This window comes from Dendrobates tinctorius, unplaced genomic scaffold, assembly GCF_039654945.1.
Source record: "Dendrobates tinctorius isolate UK_male_01 unplaced genomic scaffold, ASM3965494v1 ptg000095l, whole genome shotgun sequence".
Lineage (NCBI taxonomy): Eukaryota > Metazoa > Chordata > Amphibia > Anura > Dendrobatidae > Dendrobates > Dendrobates tinctorius.
In genome coordinates, this window is record NW_027361763.1 from 16,652,681 (window position 1) to 16,673,100 (window position 20,420).

Genomic DNA, 20,420 nt, shown 5'->3' on the forward strand with positions numbered 1-20,420 from the left:
AGACAGCAATTAAGTCTCCTCTCAGTCTTCTCTTTTGCAAACTAAACATTCCCAAATCCTGCAACCTTTCCTCATAAGACAGGGTTTGCAGACCGGTCACCATTCTGGTCGCTCTTTTCTGAACTTGCTCCAGTTTGTTGATGTCTTTTTTAAAATGTGGTGCCCAAAACTGGACACAATATTCCAGATGAGGTCTGACCAAAGAGGAGTAGAGGGAAATAATGACTTCACGTGATCTAGGCTGTATGCTTCTGTTAATACATCCTAGAACTGCATTTGCCTTTTTTGCTGCTGCATCACACTGTTGACTCATATTCAGTCTGTGATATAGTTGTTATATTCTTGTACATAGGGGCAGTATTATAGTAGTTATATTCTTGTATATTGGGGCAGTATTATAGTTGTTATATTCTTGTATATAGGGAGCAGTATTATAGTAGTTATATTCTTGTACATAGGGGCAGTATTATAGTAGTTATATTCTTGTACATAGGGGCAGTATTATAGTAGTTATATTCTTGTACATAGGGGCAGTATTATCGCAGTTATATTCTTGTACATAGGGGCAGTATTATAGTTGTTATATTCTTGTACATAGGAGGCAGTATTATAGTAGTTATATTCTTGTACATAGGAGCAGTATTATAGTAGTTATATTCTTGTACATAGGAGGCAGTATTATAGTAGTTATATTCTTGTACATAGGGGCAGTATTATAGTTGTTATATTCTTGTACATAGGAGGCAGTATTATAATAGTGATATTCTTGTACATAGGGGCAGTATTATAGTAGTTATATTCTTGTACATAGGGGCAGTATTATAGTAGTTATATTCTTGTACATAGGTGCAGTATTATAGTAGTTATATTCTTGTACATAGGGGTCAGTATTATAATATTGATATTCTTGTACATAGGGGCAGTATTATAGTAGTTATATTCTTGTACATAGGAGCAGTATTATAGTAGTTATATTCTTGTACATAGGAGGCAGTATTATAGTAGTTATATTCTTGTACATAGGGGCAGTATTATAGTTGTTATATTCTTGTACATAGGAGGCAGTATTATAGTAGTTATATTCTTGTACATAGGTGCAGTATTATAGTAGTTATATTCTTGTACATAGGGGCAGTATTATAGTAGTTATATTCTTGTACATAGGGCAGTATTATAGTAGTTATATTCTTGTACATAGGGACAGTATTATAGTAGTTATATTCTTGTACATAGGGGCAGTATTATAGTAGTTATATTCTTGTTCATAAGGGGCAGAATTATATTAGTTATATTCTTGTACATAGGGGGCAGTATTATAGTAGTTATATTCTTGTTCATAAGGGGCAGTATTATATTAGTTATATTCTTGTACATAGGGGGCAGTATTATAGTAGTTATATTCTTGTACATAGGGGCAGTATTATAGTAGTTATATTCTTGTACATAGGGGGCAGTATTATAGTAGTTATATTCTTGTACATAGGGGCAGTATTATAGTAGTTATATTCTTGCGCATAGGAGCAGTATTATAGTAGTTATATTCTTGTGCATAGGAGCAGTATTATAGTAGTTATATTCTTGTACATAGGAGCAGTATTATAGTAGTTATATTCTTGCACATAGGAGCAGTATTATATTAGTTATATTCTTGCACATAGGGAGTTGTATTATAGTAGTTACAGTATATGCTTGTACATAAGAGGCACTAATTGAGTAGCTATATTCTTGTATATAAAGGGCAGTATTATACAGCTCTAGAAAAAATTAAGTGACCACTGCACAGTTTTATATAAATCAGCTTCTCTCCATGTCTGACAGCCATTCCATTCCTGTATCAGTGGAATTCCAACCAGAGTACACCTCATTCTACTTAATGTGCTTCTGATTAGGTGATCACCTGAACCAAATCTCATTTAACGAAGGAAAGTATAAAAAACCCTGCTGTGGTGTTCCCAATCCTCTATGCAATAGGACAAGCTGGATGGCAAAACAAGTGCTAGTAAAATCCCAAAAGTAATAAGAATGAAAAAATAACTTTTAACCATGCCAAAGGAGATGAAAAGAAAAGTCTTGAGTGAGGAAAGAAGGGCTCAAATCTGGCTTTATTAGCAAAGAGATACAGTGAGCATCATGTTGCCTCCATCCTTAAAATTTCTAAGACGGTGTCCATTACAACAAGGTGAAGCAGCAGACATTGGGGACAACAAAGCTACAGACTGGCAGAGGGCGATGATGACTCCACTGACAGGGGTGACCGTCATCTTATTCGAATGTCTCTCAGCAACTACAGGATGACATCAAGTGACCTACAAAAGGAATGGCAAATAGCAGTTGGGGTGAAGTGCACGGCAATAACAGTTTGTAACAGGCTCCTAGAGACAGGGCTCAAGTCATGTAAAGCTAGAAAAAAAGCCTTTCATCAATGAGAAGCAAAGGAGAGCCAGGCTGAAGTTTGCCGAAGACCATAAGGATTGGACCATAGAGGACCGGAGCAAGGTAATCTTCTCTGATGAGTCTAATTTTCAGCTTTACCCAACACCCGGTCATCTGATGGTTAGTCGGAGACCTGGAGCGGTGTACCAGCCACAGTGTCTTACACCCACTGTGAAATTTGGTGCAGGATCAGTGATGATCTGGGGATGCTTCAGCAAGGCTGGAATTGGGCAGGTTAATCTTTGTGAAGGACGTATGAATCAAGCCGCATACAAGGTTATCCTGGAAACACAGCTGAATCCTTCTGCTCAGGCAATGTTCTCCAACTCTGAGGACAATGCGCCATGCCACACAGCTAGGTCCAACAATGTGTGGATGAAGGACCACCACATCAAATCCCTGTCATGGCCGCCCAATCTCCAGACCTGAGCCCCATTGAAAACCTCTGCAATGTAATGAAGAGGATGATGGATAGTCACAAGCCATCAAACAAAGAAGAACTGCTTACATATGTGTACCAAGAGTGGCATAAGGTCACCCAAAAGCCGTGTGAGAGACTGGTGGAAAGCAGCCAAGACGCAGGAAAGTTGTGATTAACAATCATGGGGATTCTACAGAATATTGACTTCTGAACTCTTCCTGAGGTAAAACATTAGTATTGTTGTTTCTAAATGATCATTAACTTGCTTTCTTCACATTATTTGAGGTCTACAAGCACTCTGCATTATTTTGTTCTTTTGACCATTTCTCATTTTCTGAAATAAATACAAAATTTAGTGCTTGGACATTCGGAGACGTGTGGTCAGCAGTTTATAGACTAAAAGAGCAATTTACATTTTAGTCCAAAATATAAAGAGAAAAATCAGACAAACTGGACATTTTGCAGCGGTCTCTTAACTTTCACCAGAGCTGTAGTGGATACATTGTCCTGTACAGATGTCAGTGTACCGTACTGAAAGCTTCATGTTTAATAGCTCAACATATAACTGAGAAGAGAAAAATAGAAAATATCATCTTTTTTTCTCAGCATTTTTATTGTGCGAGTAATCCATCTTCCGTACAGTTCTTACTACAGGTTGTTTTCCTCTCCAGATAATAACCCTTTAGAAATGTTTTAATCCGTGTTCATACTAAGTGCACTTCCAACGCAGACACAATATGGCACAAGTTACGGCGGCTGTGAATACATTTCTCTTGCTGGCCTAATAAAACATTATCCGTTAATAGATTCCTACCTGAATGTTGCAGCGTCTTTACATACAGTCCATATTACGTGACTCCGCTAGGACTATTACAAAGCGGCCAGAAAGCTTTTAGCTTATTTGTTTTCTGATTAATAATAAAAGTCTTTACTTTACCAGCATGTATCTAACGTCTGCTGCAAAATACACCAAAGGGAAGTGTCAGCCAAGAGCTGGAGCAGACGGCCGGGTCACCGCACCGCAAGGGGCGAGGAGTGGGGAATGTCTGATGTGCTCCCTAAAATATACCAGTGCCAGTCTATGTTATATACTCTACACCACCCCATGGTCTGATCAAACCAGAGGATTCAATGTGATACACACTATCATAGGAGGATAACCACAAAGATAGCAACAAAGCAACCTTATCCCATACTGACCCTGAGTTACATCCTGTATTATACCCCAGAGCTGCACTCACTATTCTGCTGGTGCAGTCACTGTGTGCATACATTACTGATCCTGAGTTACATCCTGTATTATACTCCAGAGCTGCACTCACTATTCTGTTGGTGCAGTCGCCGTGTACATACATTACATTACTGATCCTGAGTTACATCCTGTATTATACCCCAGAGCTGCACTCATTATTCTGCTGGTGCAGTCACTGTGTACATACATTACATTACTGATCCTGAGTTACATCCTGTATTATACCCCAGAGCTGCACTCACTATTCTGCTGGTGCAGTCACTGTGTACATACATTACTGATCCTGAGTTACATCCTGTATTATACCCCAGAGCTGCACTCACTATTCTGTTGGTGCAGTCGCTGTGTACATAGATTACATTACTGATCCTGAGTTACATCCTGTATTATACCCCAGAGCTGCACTCACTATTCTGCTGGTGCAGTCACTGTGTACATACATTACATTACTGATCCTGAGTTACATCCTATATTATACCCCAGAGCTGCACTCACTATTCTGCTGGTGCAGTCACTGTGTACATACATTACATTACTGATCCTGAGTTACATCCTGTATTATACCCCAGAGCTGCACTCACTATTCTGCTGGTGCAGTCACTGTGTACATACATTACATTACTGATCCTGAGTTACATCCTGTATTATACCCCAGAGCTGCACTCACTATTCTGCTGGTGCAGTCACTGTGTACATACATTACATTACTGATCCTGAGTTACCTCCTGTATTATACTCCGGAGCTGCACTCACTATTCTGCAGGTGCCATCGCTGTTGTTGTGCAGTGGTGTTCACACAGTGTGGTAAGAAGCAGGGACCCAGATTAATCCAACCTAAAAGTCTTTATTTTAGCAACTTACAGCAAAAAGGTCAACTTTACCCTCCGAATCGCAGCCAGATCAACCATAACAGTCCGCACTCTCTACTTTTTAACTAGAGCCATTATACTTTTTGGAAGGCTATGTGGGAGCCGTTGCATTATTTGAAGGGTTATGTGGGATGGAGGGCATAATTATGTGTGGTGGCCATTGTACTGATTGGAGGGCTATGTGGTGGGGGCCATTATACTATTTGGAGGTCTATGTGGGGGCCACTTGGAATGCTATTTGGTGGCCATTATACTGTTTGGAGTGCTATTTGGGGGCCATTATACTATTTGGAGGTCTACGTGGGGGCCGTTATACTGTTTGGAGTGCTATTTGGGGGCCTTTATACTGTTTGGAGGTCTATGTGTGGGCCGTTATACTGTTTGGAGGTCTATGTGGGGGCCATTATACTATTTGGAGGTCTACGTGGGGGCCGTTATACTGTTTGGAGGTCTATGTGGGGGCCACTATACTGTTTGGAGGTCTATGTGGGGGCCACTATACTGTTTGGAGGTCTATGTGGGGGCCACTATACTGTTTGGAGTGCTATTTGGGGGCCATTATACTATTTGAAGGTCTACGTGGGGGCCGTTATACTGTTTGGAGGTCTAAGTGGGGGCCACTATACTGTTTGAAGGGTTATGTGGGGGCCATTATACTGTTTGGAGGTCTATGTGAGGGCCATTATACTGTGTGGAGGTCTATGTGAGGACCATTATACTGTTTGGAGGTCTATGTGAGGGCCATTATACTGTGTGGAGGTCTATGTGAGGGCCATTATACTGTTTGGTGGTCTACGTGGGGGCCATTATACTGTTTGGAGGTCTATGTGAGGGCCATTATACTGTTTGGAGGTCTATGTGAGGGCCATTATACTGTTTGGAGGTCTACGTGGGGGCCATTATACTGTTTGGAGGTCTATGTGAGGGCCATTATACTGTTTGGAGGTCTATGTGAGGGCCATTATACTGTGTGGAGGTCTATGTGAGGGCCATTATACTGTTTGGAGGTCTATGTGAGGGCCGTTATACTGTTTGGAGGTCTATGTGAGGGCCATTATACTGTTTGGAGGTCTATGTGAGGGCCATTATACTGTTTGGAGGTCTATGTGAGGGCCATTATACTGTGTGGAGGTCTATGTGAGGACCATTATACTGTTTGGAGGTCTATATGAGGGCCATTATACTGTGTGGAGGTCTATGTGAGGGCCATTATACTGTTTGGTGGTCTACGTGGGGGCCATTATACTGTTTGGAGGTCTATGTGAGGGCCATTATACTGTTTGGAGGTCTAAGTGAGGGCCATTATACTGTTTGGAGGTCTACGTGGGGGCCATTATACTGTTCGGAGGTCTATGTGAGGGCCATTATACTGTTTGGAGGTCTATGTGAGGGCCATTATACTGTGTGGAGGTCTATGTGAGGGCCATTATACTGTTTGGAGGTCTATGTGAGGGCCATTATACTGGTTGGAGTGCTATTTTGGGGCCATTATACTGTTTGGGGCGCTACGTGAGGGCCATTATACTGTTTGAAGGTCTACGTGGGGGCCGTTATACTGTTTGGAGGGTTATGTGCGGGCCAGTTATACTGTGTATGACCATATTACACTGTGGAGGGCTGTGTGCAGCCATCATACTGTGTAGAATGATGTGAGGGGACCATCATACTGTGTGGTGGGTTTGGGGCCATTAGATCATTTGGAAAGCCATTGTACTATATGGAGGGCCATCAAACTTCATAGACGGCTATGACTGGGCCATCATACTTTGTGGGGGGGACTGAGGGGGCCATCGTACTGTGTTGGGGTCACTGTTTGGGTCTCATATGTTGGAGGAGGGTATTGTAGGGTCATCATTCTATGCATGTGGAGGGTACTGTGGAGGAATTCACTGTGGGGTATCTTACTGTTTTTTGGCGGGCGGTACTTTTATTGACATCATAGTCTTTGGCAGTCATAAAAGGGTTCTCCTAGTTTGTGGTAACACTAAGAACAAAATGACTTTGTAAGGGCTGTAAAGTTGTGAGCTATGCTCTTCTGTGACGCTGCTGAATGTTATTAACTTTTTGTGTGTGGGGTAGTGACCTACTTATTGCTTCTGCTCTGGAGCCCCATGATTCCTATGTATGCCCCTGACCAGAGGCTCTCATTTCTTTGACCACTCTTTTCGTCATCCATGCTAGAACTGGCCATATGGCTACTGTGTTGAGCCCTACTGTATGGGGCGCTAAAGACGTGATGTTTACTTGGTGTCTGCAGAAATCGCTAGTAATAAGACAGCAAGAAGTTGAGTAAAGTCTCCATTTCCCGCGCTCTACACCCAGGACCCAAGCTGATGAGAACATCTCTCGTCAAGGGCAGGACTTGCACAGAAAGCGCTGTCTCAGCTGTAATCTTCCTGATGGGGTCCTGACAGCTCCGGATCGTGTGAGCTACTAGTAGTCACTGGTGAGTGTCAGCAGGATAATTTCATCTGCCTCTGGCGGTTTTTATTGACTTTCTCGTTATCATTCAGTTTTATTTTTGTATCTCGTTGTGTCTTGTTCGTTAAAGGTGACATCCTATAAAGGACACGTAACGCGGCTGCCGCTCTCAGGGGACATATGGAGATGGGTTCAGGTGTAAATGGAAATTTTCTGCCCCAATTTCCATAAATCAGCCTGAATGCCGCCTTTGCCAGTGACCTTCACCCTTTTTGCCCTGTTCTAGGTTATTCTAGGTTATTCAATATCTCCATTTGCTCCAATGCAGATGGTCAGGAGAAGGTTTTTCAAAGTGACGCCTGCTCAGGTCTTCAAGGAGCTGATGTTCCTTGTCCGGCCAGGGTCTGAAAAGTCAGCCTCCTCCCGTTCCGCCCCCATGAAAAATAAGCAAAATGCAGATCAGCCCTTGGTTTTTGGGTTACTCGATTCTCCAGATCAGTGCGATTGTTCAACTTTTCTTTATTATTTTCAGGTCTGAAAAAATTCAAAATTTTGTAAAAAAAAAATGTGATTGTATCGCCATTTTTTGAAATTTGTAACTCTTTATTTTTCAGTCAATGGAGCGGAATGAGGGCTTGATTTTTTTGAGTGCCGAGCTGTACTTTTTATTAGTATCACTCACTTTTTGGGCACATACCACGTTTGATCGCTTGGTGCTGTGACCAAAAAAAAAATCAATGTTGGCTTTTTTGTCTCTTTTCAGCATTTATTTTAGTGATTAAATAATTTCATATTTTGATTGATCAGACTTTTTTGTTTATTTTTTTAATTCCTTTATTTTTGGATTTTTTTATAATCTTATGAAAACTTTTATTTTTTCACTTTTCACTGCCTTCTTTAGTCCTCACTCCTCACAATGGACTTCATCTCACAATTACATCACAGTAGTGTCAAGATGGCAGTAATAGAGGAATTAAGATTTGGCAGACCCCTGGCTGCTGATTGTGTCTCACCACCGACCCCTATTTTGTAGAGATCCGACATAGCAGTCATGAGAAATTTAGCTTAGAAACCATATGCAAATTAGATGGAAGAAGTTGTCCAGGTGCATTGATTAATTTTATATTTTTATAGTAGGCGGAGCTCTGCTTGTCTGATACAGAGCGTCAAATCCCTTGCAAACACAAATCACAAATCATGCCCTATCCATAGGAGAGGGAATACGTTTCTGATGCTGTTTGCTGCAGGTTTGACAGAGGTTTGAGGGGATAACTTACAACTTTAATTAAAGCATAATTTTGCTTTGTTGGTTCAGATTTGGTCCTCTGCATAAATATAAGCCCAGCATAAGCTTTTTCAGGGAGCTGATTTCCAAGTTTAAAGGAGTCCTGTCACTAGGTGAAAAGCGGCGAGTTTTTGATCTTATGTGTTTCCCCCTCTTCCCCTCAGTATTACGGTTTTTGTTTTTTAAAAATCCGACATACAATTCCAGAGATATAGGCCTTTTTATTTAGTGCTATTTTTATAGTCTTTACAAGAGGGCGTGGCCCACAGGGTAATAATGCTGAGGAGCCTAAAGACACGCCCCCGAGATTCCATAGAAATTAGCACTGAATAAAAAGACCCATATTTCTGGAACCGTAGGGCAGATTTAAGGAAGACAAAAAGCTAAATATTTAGAGGAGCAGCAGGAATAATATAAGAGCAAAAACCGGCCACTTTGGCCCTAGTACAAATCAGATTCAATTATAACTTTCTATCTGGAGGCACCACTATGGAGAGCTTAGGAGCTGATTGTGTACTGTAATGGATTGAAATCAGTAACAACTCAGTACGCTTGTTACCGCCGCTGCCACCACCGCTGCCTGGGTTCCTGCCGCTGCCGGGTTGTCCACTGCCTCTGCCGCTGCCTGGGTCTCTGCCGCTGCCAGGTCATCCACTGCCACTGCTGCTGCCCGGTCCTACGCTGTTCCTGCGTGGCCCCGCCGCACCTCTCCTTGGCTTCCTGGCACGCGCTCTGTGATGCACTCCAGGCGCCTGCACATGCGCCCTAGGTCACTTAGAGTGTGGGCGCACGCAGCACCAGTCTTTTAAAAACACTAGGTGTCCTGACCCAGAAATCCTTCTGGCCAATCAGGTAGGGTTAGGGACCGGGTATTTCAGGCTGCCTCGTTTTAGTGGAGGCGCCTGATTATCTTATAGGTTCTGCCAATTCGTCCCAGGCCACTTGTTTTTCTGTGCGCTGCGCTGCCAGCAATACCGCACGCATATAACGTTGTTTCTCTCCATAGTTCTCTCTGCTTCCGGCAGTCCGAAGTTCTGTCACGGTGCCTCCTGCTGTCTTCTGTCCAGAGTCCAGTCCTGCCTGCCCTCTAGGAGTCTCGTCCCTGGTCCCTCGTCCGACCTGGGTCCAGTCTTCCTTGCCTGCTTGGATCCTCGTCCCTGGTTCCCGTATCATCTCCCGCCTTCCTTCGGTCCTTCCCTGTCTCCTTATCCGTTCGCTTCCTGAGCCGCCCCTCTTGGTATTGGCTACTGTGGTTTTCACGACCTCTGGGCTTGCCCCTAATGGTCCCTGTATTGGAGTCAGTCCTCACCAGGCCAGCTCGCCCAAGGGTAGGCCATTTCCACAGTCCAGAGTATTTCCTCCAGGAAGCTCGCCCTCCCGAGGCGTTACTACGCTGCCCATGAATATTTATAAATATTTTTTTTCCGTGTTTTAATTTATTATTTTAAATAAAAAACTAGAGTGAGGAAAAAAGCCATTCATATTCAGAAAGGAATCACCAAATACCGGACCTAACGACACCCATTGTGTTCTTGGGTGGGCGATCCCTGACTTTTGTAGACAGCCTCTTCTTCTACGCTCTATTAGAGTGTATGTTATTTTAGGTCGGACGACTGACTCAAATTCGATGTGGCAAGGATAAGAAATGGAAAATCATATTTTTTTTTTTACTACTGTTTGGAACGTAAAATTGCTAAATAAAACAATTTGCGCTTAAAACACATGCTTACGACCGGAGAGACAAGTGAGATTAGCAGTTTAATTTCTGGACCCCCCCATCCCCCTCGCGCGGCTCTTTGAAAACTCATTTTACAAGTCCTTTGATAACGGGAATGGCTTGCGCTCTCTGCCAGAAATTTATTTTGATTGCTCTGCTTGCTTTCTATATTACGAAATAGCAGCACATTATATTTACTTCAAAGCACTTTGGGTTGCGAAAACCAATCTGAAATTCCTCGGCTTATTAAACGCTGAGAAAGAAGATGTATTGAAGGGTTACCTCACTTCTCCACGCCGTCTTCAGACTGAATTAACTAAAATGAGCCTTACGTATCCGTCTCTTCTTTACGCAAAAACAGAAATAGAAAATATCTATTTTCAACATGTTCCTTATCTCCCTCCGGGGGTTAATTTGTTTTCATTACAGATTTCTGAAGGAATTTATTATTATTGGGAATGATACACTGAAAAATGACATAGAAGGGTCTAATGGGCAGCACCAGTCCTGGCTCCTGCCCCGTGTGTGATCATTGAGACTCCGGACTGGTAGCAGGATGAGCCAGAATTGGACAACTCTTATTTTGGTTTTCCAAATTTTTGCAAAATTTTGACCTTCCATCGAAATTATCCACCAGTCATAAATGGATGCAGTGCAATATCTTACATCATGATGGGTGAAGAAGATGTCTCATAGCACAGTCTTAATTTAGAATGTCCACTTGTGGTTTTCAGAATCATAAGTAAGTCCTTTCCAAATGACTCCCACTTGGGTGTATTGCCTACTGGAGCCAGGGGTAGTCCGAAAGCCACCTCCTGTCTCATGCATTGGTTCTCGCATTGTACAGCAGCACTGCTCGTTCAGATTGGCTCCGGTACATAAGTACAAGCTCAGGCTATTGTAATCCTCAGTTCTTTCAAGAAACACGCCTATGTATAAGTATGCTCATATTTACTAGCCTCTTTCTTTCATGGGTAGTATAAGGCTATGTGCACACGGTGCGGATCCTCCCGTGGATTTTTTCCTTTTTTTTTTGCAGTTTTACTGCCGTTTTTGTGCGGTTTTCCACCTGCGGATTTGTAGAATGGAGCAGGTGGAAAACTGCAGCAAAACCGCACAAAAGAAGTCACATGCTGCTTTTTTTCTTACATAGGCTATAATGGTACTGTACATCACCTGCAGTTCTGCTGCAGATCCGCAGCGGCAAATCCACTGCAGATCCGCAGTAGAAACCGCACCGTGTGCACAGACCCTGTGAGTTCACGGGTTTACAGAATTCCCATTTGGCACTGGGTTTGGATTTTAGATCTCACCAGGGGCATCATCTGTATTTGTATGCTCACTTCTTCAGATTTCTTCTAAGGTTCTTGATAAAATGATTGGTAATTCCAATGATGGAAAGAGGAACTTTAGGCCCACAAGAGGTAATTATTTTCAAGGTCCATAGTTCACCTGCACTCACATTCACTCCTTCTTACATTTTGTGGTTATTGTTTTAAATGGATTTTCGATATTTGCTCTTAGTAGCAGAGGGGATCTAAAGGGCTCTCTACCCTGGTTCCTGATGGGGCCTAAAAGCATCACTACTCTGATTCCTAAAGTGGTCTAAATGACTCTCTACCAAAGTATCTGAGATGGCACTAAATGACTTTCTACCACAGTACCTGAGGGCCTACAAGATTTTCTACCCAGATACATGACAGAGTGTAAATTGCTCTCTACCCTGGTATCTGATGGGACGTAAAAGCATCACTATCCTGATACCTAAACTGACCTAAATAATTCTCAACATCGGTACCCTAAAGGTGTCATTACCCTAGTACCTGAGAGGGCCTAAAGGCGTCTCTGCCCTGATTCCTGAGTCCAAAGGGCTCTATACCGTGGTGCCTTATGGGAAGGCGTCACTATCATGGTACATAAAGGGGCCTAAAAGTCTCTATACTCCAGTACATGAGGGCTCCTAAAGACTTTTTTACTCTTATACCTGAGAGAGTCTAAGGAACTTGCTGTCCTGGTAGCTTATGGAACCTAAACGCATCACTATCCTGGTACCTGAAGGGGCCTAAATGACTCACAGCTCTGATACCTGATGGACCCTAAAAGCATCATTACACTTATACCTGAGAGGGTCAAAAAGGCTTCTCTACCCTGGTACCTGTGAGAGTTTAAAGGGCTCTCTACTCCAATAACTGAGGGGGCCTAAAAGCAGCACTACCCTGGTACTTGAGGGGGCCTAAAGGCATCACAACCTTGATAGCTAAACTGGCCTAAATGACTCTCAACTCCAAGACTTGATTGGCCCTAAAGCCATCACAATTCTGGTAACTGAACAGCCCTAAAGGCATCTTTATTCTTATACCTGAAAGGGCCTAAAGGCTTCTCCACACTGATACCTGAGATAGTCTAAAGGGGTCTCTACCCAAGTATCCAAGGGGACCTAAAGGAATCATTACCGTGATACCTAAACAGCCTAAATCACTCTCTAAAATGTAAAATGGTACCTGAGAGGGCCTAAAGGCATCACTATCCTGGTACCTAAAGGCATCTAAAGGGCTCTCTACCCCTGTACATGAGTGTGCCTAACTAAAGGATTCTCTACACGGGTACCTAAAGGAGGGGCCTGTGAAGACAGGGGGGGTCATTGGATGCTCTAGTCCGCCAGCTGAAACAGCATTGACCCAGGCTTATCCCACTGAACGCCTGCTCTCCTTTTACCGTGGGTGCAATACCACTCAGACAGCACAGGGTGAGGGTAAAACAATGTTGCAATACTTTATTGAACCACAGCACAGGCAAATAACACATAGAACAGTCCCAGCAGCATGCCCAAGATGGTGCAAAGGTCTCAACTTTCCACTGACTTGTCGAGATAAGAGCAGCTGTTACTTCAGAGATTTCCGGGCCGACTACCCTCGCCTTCGGCACGCACAGAGAGGATGTAACAACAAGCTTAAGAAGCTCACAGTCCATTGAGGTACAAGGTCAGGTGACCGGAAGGTCACAACCTAGCTTCTCCAAACATCTCCATGGAGCCAGCAGACGGTTGAGTTCCAATCATGGCTTTCTCAAACGTATCATGGAGCTAAGGTGACTGGTGGGTCCAAATCCTGACCTCCCCAAACATTTTCCATGGGTTCAGTGATGGTCTCTGAAGCATATCTATATTCTTTCAGCTTGGGCTGTGGTCAGCTAAGTTGGCAACCTGTAGAATGTCAAATCTTTGTCCCTTGTGATGAAGCCATGATCTGGCCGCTATCCTGTAGAGTTCCTGGTGGTGATTTTGTAAAGAGTTGCTGGTTCTCTGGATCTCTTGAATATCTAGATGTACATTGTTACAGAGGCATATCCCTATTTTATAGTTCACAATTGTTCTTCAAGCCGTTATTCACAGGTCAAGGGGAAGGGGTGATGAGATTATTTCGCATTGCTTGATTATTTAGTTTGTCCTTCAGTTTTGCAAGTCAACAAACTGCATGGCCTGGTATATTGTGTAATCAACATATCAGCAAATATCATTGTTCATGGACCTTGCATCCCTGTTTTGCAAAGATAACAGTACAATAAACTGTAGGAGCTGATATAAGAGGTAAACAAAAACCATTTGTCAATTTGGTTTACTGAAACTAGACATCTGGATAATTAAAATTAAATGCTGTGTCGTCACAGGGCCTAAATGACTCTCCATCTTGGTACCTAAATGGGGGCTAAATGACTATCCACCCTGGTACCTAAAGGGGGCTAACTGGCTCTCCATCCTGGTACCTAAATGGGCCTTAATGACTCTCCACCTTGGTACCTGAGAGATTCTAAAATATTCTCTACCCTGGCACCTGAGGAGGCCTGAAAACCTCTCTAACTGACCTGGTACCTCAGGGGGCCCAAAGGCATCACTAACTTGATACTTAAAGGGGCCTAAAGGACTGAAGAGGTTTAAAGGCCTCACTTACCTTAGGGTGCTAAAAGCTTCTCTACACAGGTACGTGAGGTGGAAAAAATGCCTCTCTACCCTGATTTCTAGGGGGACCTAAAGGTTTTTCTCTGCCACTCTGCCTTGATACTGCAAGGAGACTAAAGGCTCATAGACACTTGTAGAGCAGAGGAGCTAACGGCATCTCTGCCCGGGTACCTGAGTGGCCCGCAGTTTCCACGCCAGTGCTTTAACAGTGGTCTTCTATCATCCCAACACTTGAAAGATATAAATGTATTACTACCTGTGACTATTAAGCAATGCACGACCCAAATAGGCAAAGACCTGGGAATAACAAATTAGTGGCCCGGCATTTATTGTCTGAGGTGTAAGAATCATGTTTTGTTTATAGCCCTTTATCAGCGCCGCACCGCAGAAAACATGACAAAATTGCTCCGTGAACTCCGAGTATAACGTTACAATTCACCATAAGAATCCTGCAGGGGCTTTTACATCTTGTTTTAATTAAATGTTGTGACACCTACAGAAATTTCATTAGAAGAAGGAGAGGCGACGTCTAATTGGAAAATTGCTCTGCCCGTCCTCATGTTAATGCTGCTGGGAAAAAAATCCAACAGCAATTAAATATTGCAATTTTTTTGTCATTTCAACGTATTTAGAAGTCTATAAAATGACCGTTTTACGCGGCTTCTTGTGCTGCAGATAACGCTGCTCATGTGCAACCGAAAGCTGCAGAGCAGAAAACAAATAATCCAGGAGCCATTATACAAATAGAATAATTGCTGCAAATCTTCAGCCCGAATACAGCCCGTTATAGGGTCACAGATTCAGAGCGCGCATCACACACCCGCTGCGTGCATGATTATTACCACCTTAACTTCGATTGGAATATAATAGAAGTGAAAAAAGAGTAAGGAATCTCACATTCTAGATAAGATCCTGAATCTGTGTCATTTTGTTAATTCACCTCCTTACTTATTCTGTGTTACATCCTGTATTATACTCCAGAGCAAAACTCACTATTCTGCTGGTGCAGTCACTGTGTACATACATTACATTACTGATCCTGAGTTACATCCTGTATTATACCCCAGAGCTGCACTCACTATTCTGCTGGTGCAGTCACTGTGTACATTACATTACAGATCCTGAGTAACATCCTGTATTATACCCCAGAGCTGCACTCACTATTCTGCTGGTGCAGTCACTGTGTACATACATTACATTACTGATCCTGAGTTACATCCTGTGTTATACCCCAGAGCTGCACTCACTATTCTGCTGGTGCAGTCACTGTGTACATACATTACATTACTGATCCTGAGTTACATCCTGTGTTATACCCCAGAGCTGCACTCACTATTCTGCTGGTGCAGTCACTGTGTACATACATTACATTACTGATCCTGAGTTACATCCTGTATTATACCCCAGAGCTGCACTCACTATTCTGCTGGTGCAGTCACTGTGTACATTACATTACAGATCCTGAGTAACATCCTGTATTATACCCCAGAGCTGCGCTCACTATTCTGCTGGTGCAGTCACTGTGTACATACATTACATTACTGATCCTGAGTTACATCCTGTGTTATACCCCAGAGCTGCACTCACTATTCTGTTGGTGCAGTCACTGTGTACATACATTACATTACTGATCCTGAGTTACATCCTGTATTATACTCCAGAGCTGCACTCACTATTCTGCTGGTGCAGTCACTGTGTACATACATTACATTACTGATCCTGAGTAACATCCTGTATTATACCCCAGAGCTGCACTCACTATTCTGCTGGTGCAGTCACTGTGTACATTACATTACAGATCCTGAGTAACATCCTGTATTATACCCCAGAGCTGCGCTCACTATTCTGCTGGTGCAGTCACTGTGTACATACATTACATTACTGATCCTGAGTTACATCCTGTATTAGGCCTCTTTCACACATCAGTTTTTTGCCTTCAGGCGCGATCCGGCTTTTTTTGGAAAAAACGGATCCGGCAAAATGCAATGCCGGATCCGGTTTTTCCCCATTGACTTGCATTAGCGCCGGATCGTGCCGGATGGCATTGCGTTTCATCCGTTTTTTGCCGGATCCGGCAACTTGTCTCATTCCGGCGTCTTGAAAAAACGTCTACTGTAACGTTTTTTGTCTCCGGCGAAAAAGCCGGAAGCGCCGGATCCGGCGCTTCCAGCTTTTTACTACAATGAAAGTCTATGGGCGCCGGAATGCGCCGGATCCAGAAAAAGACGGATCCAGCCACCGGATCCGGTTTTTTTAAGTCTGCGCATGCTCAGATCCAATTGGCCAGCCTCCAGGAACAGAGACGGATCCAGCAAAAAAACGGATCCGTTTCTACAGTTCTCCAAAATTTATGCCGGATCCGTTTTTTCTAAAAAAAGCCGGATCCTGCCTGACGGCAAAAAACTGATGTGTGAAAGTAACCTTATACTCCAGAACTGCGCTCACTATTCTACTGGTGCAGTCACTGTGTACATACATTACATTACTGATCCTGAGTTACATCCTGTATTACAGTTGTGGCCAAAAGTATTGACACCCCTGCAATTCTGTCAGATAATATTCAGCTTCTTCCTGAAAATGATTGCAAACACAAATTCTTTGGTATTATTATCTTCATTTAATTTGTCTTAAATGAAAAAACACAAAAGAGAATGAAGCAAAAAGCAAAACATTGATCATTTCACACAAAACTCCAAAAATGGGCCGGACAAAAGTATTGGCACCCTCAGCCTAATACTTGGTTGCACAACCTTTAGCCAAAATAACTGCGACCAACCGCTTCCGGTAACCATCAATGAGTTTCTTACAATGCTCTGCTGGAATTTTAGACCATTCTTCTTTGGCAAACTACTCCAGGTCCCTGATATTTGAAGGGTGCCTTCTCCAAACTGCCATTTTTAGATCTCTCCACAGGTGTTCTATGGGATTCAGGTCTGGACTCATTGCTGGCCACCTTAGAAGTCTCCAGTGCTTTCTCTCAAACCATTTTCTAGTGCTTTTTGAAGTGTGTTTTGGGTCATTGTCCTGCTGGAAGACCCATGACCTCTGAGGGAGACCCAGCTTTCTCACACTGGGCCCTACATTATGCTGCAAAATTTGTTGGTAGTCTTCAGACTTCATAATGCCATGCACACGGTCAAGCAGTCCAGTGCCAGAGGCAGCAAAGCAACCCCAAAACATCAGAGAACCTCCGCCATGTTTGACTGTAGGGACCGTGTTCTTTTCTTTGAATGCCTCTTTTTTCTCCTGTAAACTCTATGTTGATGCTTTTGCCCTAAAAGCTCTACTTTTGTCTCATCTGACCAGAGAACATTCTTCCAAAACATTTTAGGCTTTTTCAGGTAAGTTTTGGCAAACTCCAGCCTGGCTTTTTTATGTCTCGGGGTAAGAAGTGGGGTCTTCCTGGGTCTCCTACCATACAGTCCCTTTTCATTCAGACGCCGACGGATAGTACGGGTTGACACTGTTGTACCCTCGGACTGCAGGGCAGCTTGAACTTGTTTGGATGTTAGTCGAGGTTCTTTATCCAACATCCGCACAATCTTGCGTTGAAATCTCTTGTCAATTTTTCTTTTCCGTCCACATCTAGGGAGGTTAGCCACAGTGCCATGGGCTTTACACTTCTTGATGACACTGCGCACGGTAGACACAGGAACATTCAGGTCTTTGGAGATGGACTTGTAGCCTTGAGATTGCTCATGCTTCCTCACAGTTTGGTTTCTCAAGTCCTCAGACAGTTCTTTGGTCTTCTTTCTTTTCTCCATGCTCAATGTGGTACACACAAGGACACAGGACAGAGGTTGAGTCAACTTTAATCCATGTTAACTGGCTGCAAGTGTGATTTAGTTATTGCCAACACCTGTTAGGTGCCACAGGTAAGTTACAGGTGCTGTTAATTACACAAATTAGAGAAGCATCACATGATTTTTCAAACAGTGCCAATACTTTTGTCCACCCTCTTTTTTATGTTTGGTGTGGAATTATATCCAATTTGGCTTTAGGACAATTCATTTTGTGTTTTTTCATTTAAGACTAATTAAATGAAGATAATAATAACAAAGAATTTGTGTTTGCAATCATTTTCAGGAAGAAACTGAGTATTATCTGACCGAATTGCAGGGGTGTCAATACTTTTCGCCACAACTGTATTCCCCAGAGCTGCACTCACTATTCTGCTGGTGCAGTCACTGTGTACATACGTTACATTACTGATCCTGAGTTATATCCTGTATTATGCCCCAGAGCTGCACTCATTATTCTGCTGGTGCAGTCACTGTGTACATACATTACATTACTGATCCTGAGTTACATCCTGTATTATACCCCAGAGCTGCACTCATTATTTTGCTGGTGCAGTCACTGTGTACATACATTACATTACTGATCCTGAGTTACATCCTGTATTATGCCCCAGAGCTGCACTCACTATTCTGCTGGTGCAGTCACTGTGTACATACATTACATTACTGATCCTGAGTTACATCCTGTATTATACCCCAGAGCTGCACTCATTATTCTGCTGGTGCAGTCACTGTGTACATACATTACATTACTGATCCTGAGTTACATCCTGTATTATGCCCCAGAGCTGCACTCACTATTCTGCTGGTGCAGTCACTGTGTACTTACATTACATTACTGATCCTGAGTTATATCCTGTATTATACCCCAGAGCTGCAATCACTATTCTGCTGGTGCAGTCACTGTGTGCATACATTACAATACTGATCATGAGTTACCTCCTGTATTATACCCCAGAGGTGCAATCACTATTCTGCTGGTGCAGTCACTGTGTACATACATTACATTACTGATCCTGAGTTACACCCTGTATTATACCCCAGAGCTGCACTCACTATTCTGCTGGTGCAGTCACTGTGTACATATATTACATTACTGATCCTGAGTTACATCCTGTATTATACCCCAGAGCTGCGCTCACTATTCTGCTGGTGCAGTCACTGTGTACATACATTACATTACTGATCCTGAGTTACATCCTGTATTATACACCAGAGCTGCACTCATTATTCTGCTGGTGCAGTCACTGTGTACATACATTACATTACTGATCCTGAGTTACATCCTGTATTATACCCCAGAGCTGCACTCACTATTCTGCTGGTGCAGTCACTGTGTACATACATTACATTACTGATCCTGAGTTACATCCTGTATTATACTCCAGAGCTGCATTCACTATTGAGCTGGTGCAGTCACTGTATACATACATTACTGTTATGAGCTCATTTTCTGCTCCACCAGTTGAGAGTTCCCCTTCCGTTCTCCCTCTGGTGGTGACAGGAGGTAGTGAGGTTGGTTTAATTGGTAGTGATCTGCAACCTGGTGAGGAAGATAATGATTGGATCTCTGGAGTATCAGACTGGATATAAGACAGCCGACGCCCTATCCTGGTGCTGGTGATTCAGTCTGCTTCTCAAGTCTTGGACTCAGCTCTGTTCCACTCTTCTCAAGATAAGTTTGTTTTTGCTAATGTTCACACTTGCTCTTGTTGGTCAATTCTGGGCTGTGCTGAATTTCCACTCTTATTTATCTGTATTTGCCAAATTGCCTTTTTTTTGTCCCTTATTAGATTGGCCTCTTTTTGCTCTGTCTCAGAAAATTTCAGAGTGCTGATATAGTGGGAGAAGTCTAGTGACTTCAGGGTTAATTTTGATATCATTTGTGTTGGACATTTTGGTAGGGTTTTTGGCAGATTGCAGACAGTGTCTTTCCTTTCCCGTCCTTTCTAGTTAGTTTGGCCCCATCGTTTTCTCAGCCTATTTTCCTGCCTTTGTTTGTGTTTTCATCTTGTTTCACCGTCAATACATGTGGGGGGCAGTCTTTCCTTTGGGGTCTGCTCTGGGGCAGTTAGTTTTCCTCTTTTCCTGCTTTAGGCTTATTTAGCTCTCCGGTTGTGATGAGGCGTCTAGGACCACCATAGGAACGCTCCATGACTACTGCTAGTTGCGTGTTAGGATCAGGGGTCTGCAGTCTGCATAGTTACCAACCTCTTTGGTTTTCTGAGACTTAGCTTGTGTTGTTTTTTATTTCCTCCTCGGCGACC

The 20,420-nt window shown here is 43.0% G+C and overlaps 1 protein-coding gene across 2 annotated transcripts in view; it reads left to right on the top strand.

The window, feature by feature from the left end:
• Positions 1-20,420, top strand: part of GFRA4 (GDNF family receptor alpha 4) — a 575,713-nt gene that overhangs the window by 366,095 nt on the left and 189,198 nt on the right. The gene's annotated exons all lie outside the window — the stretch shown is intronic.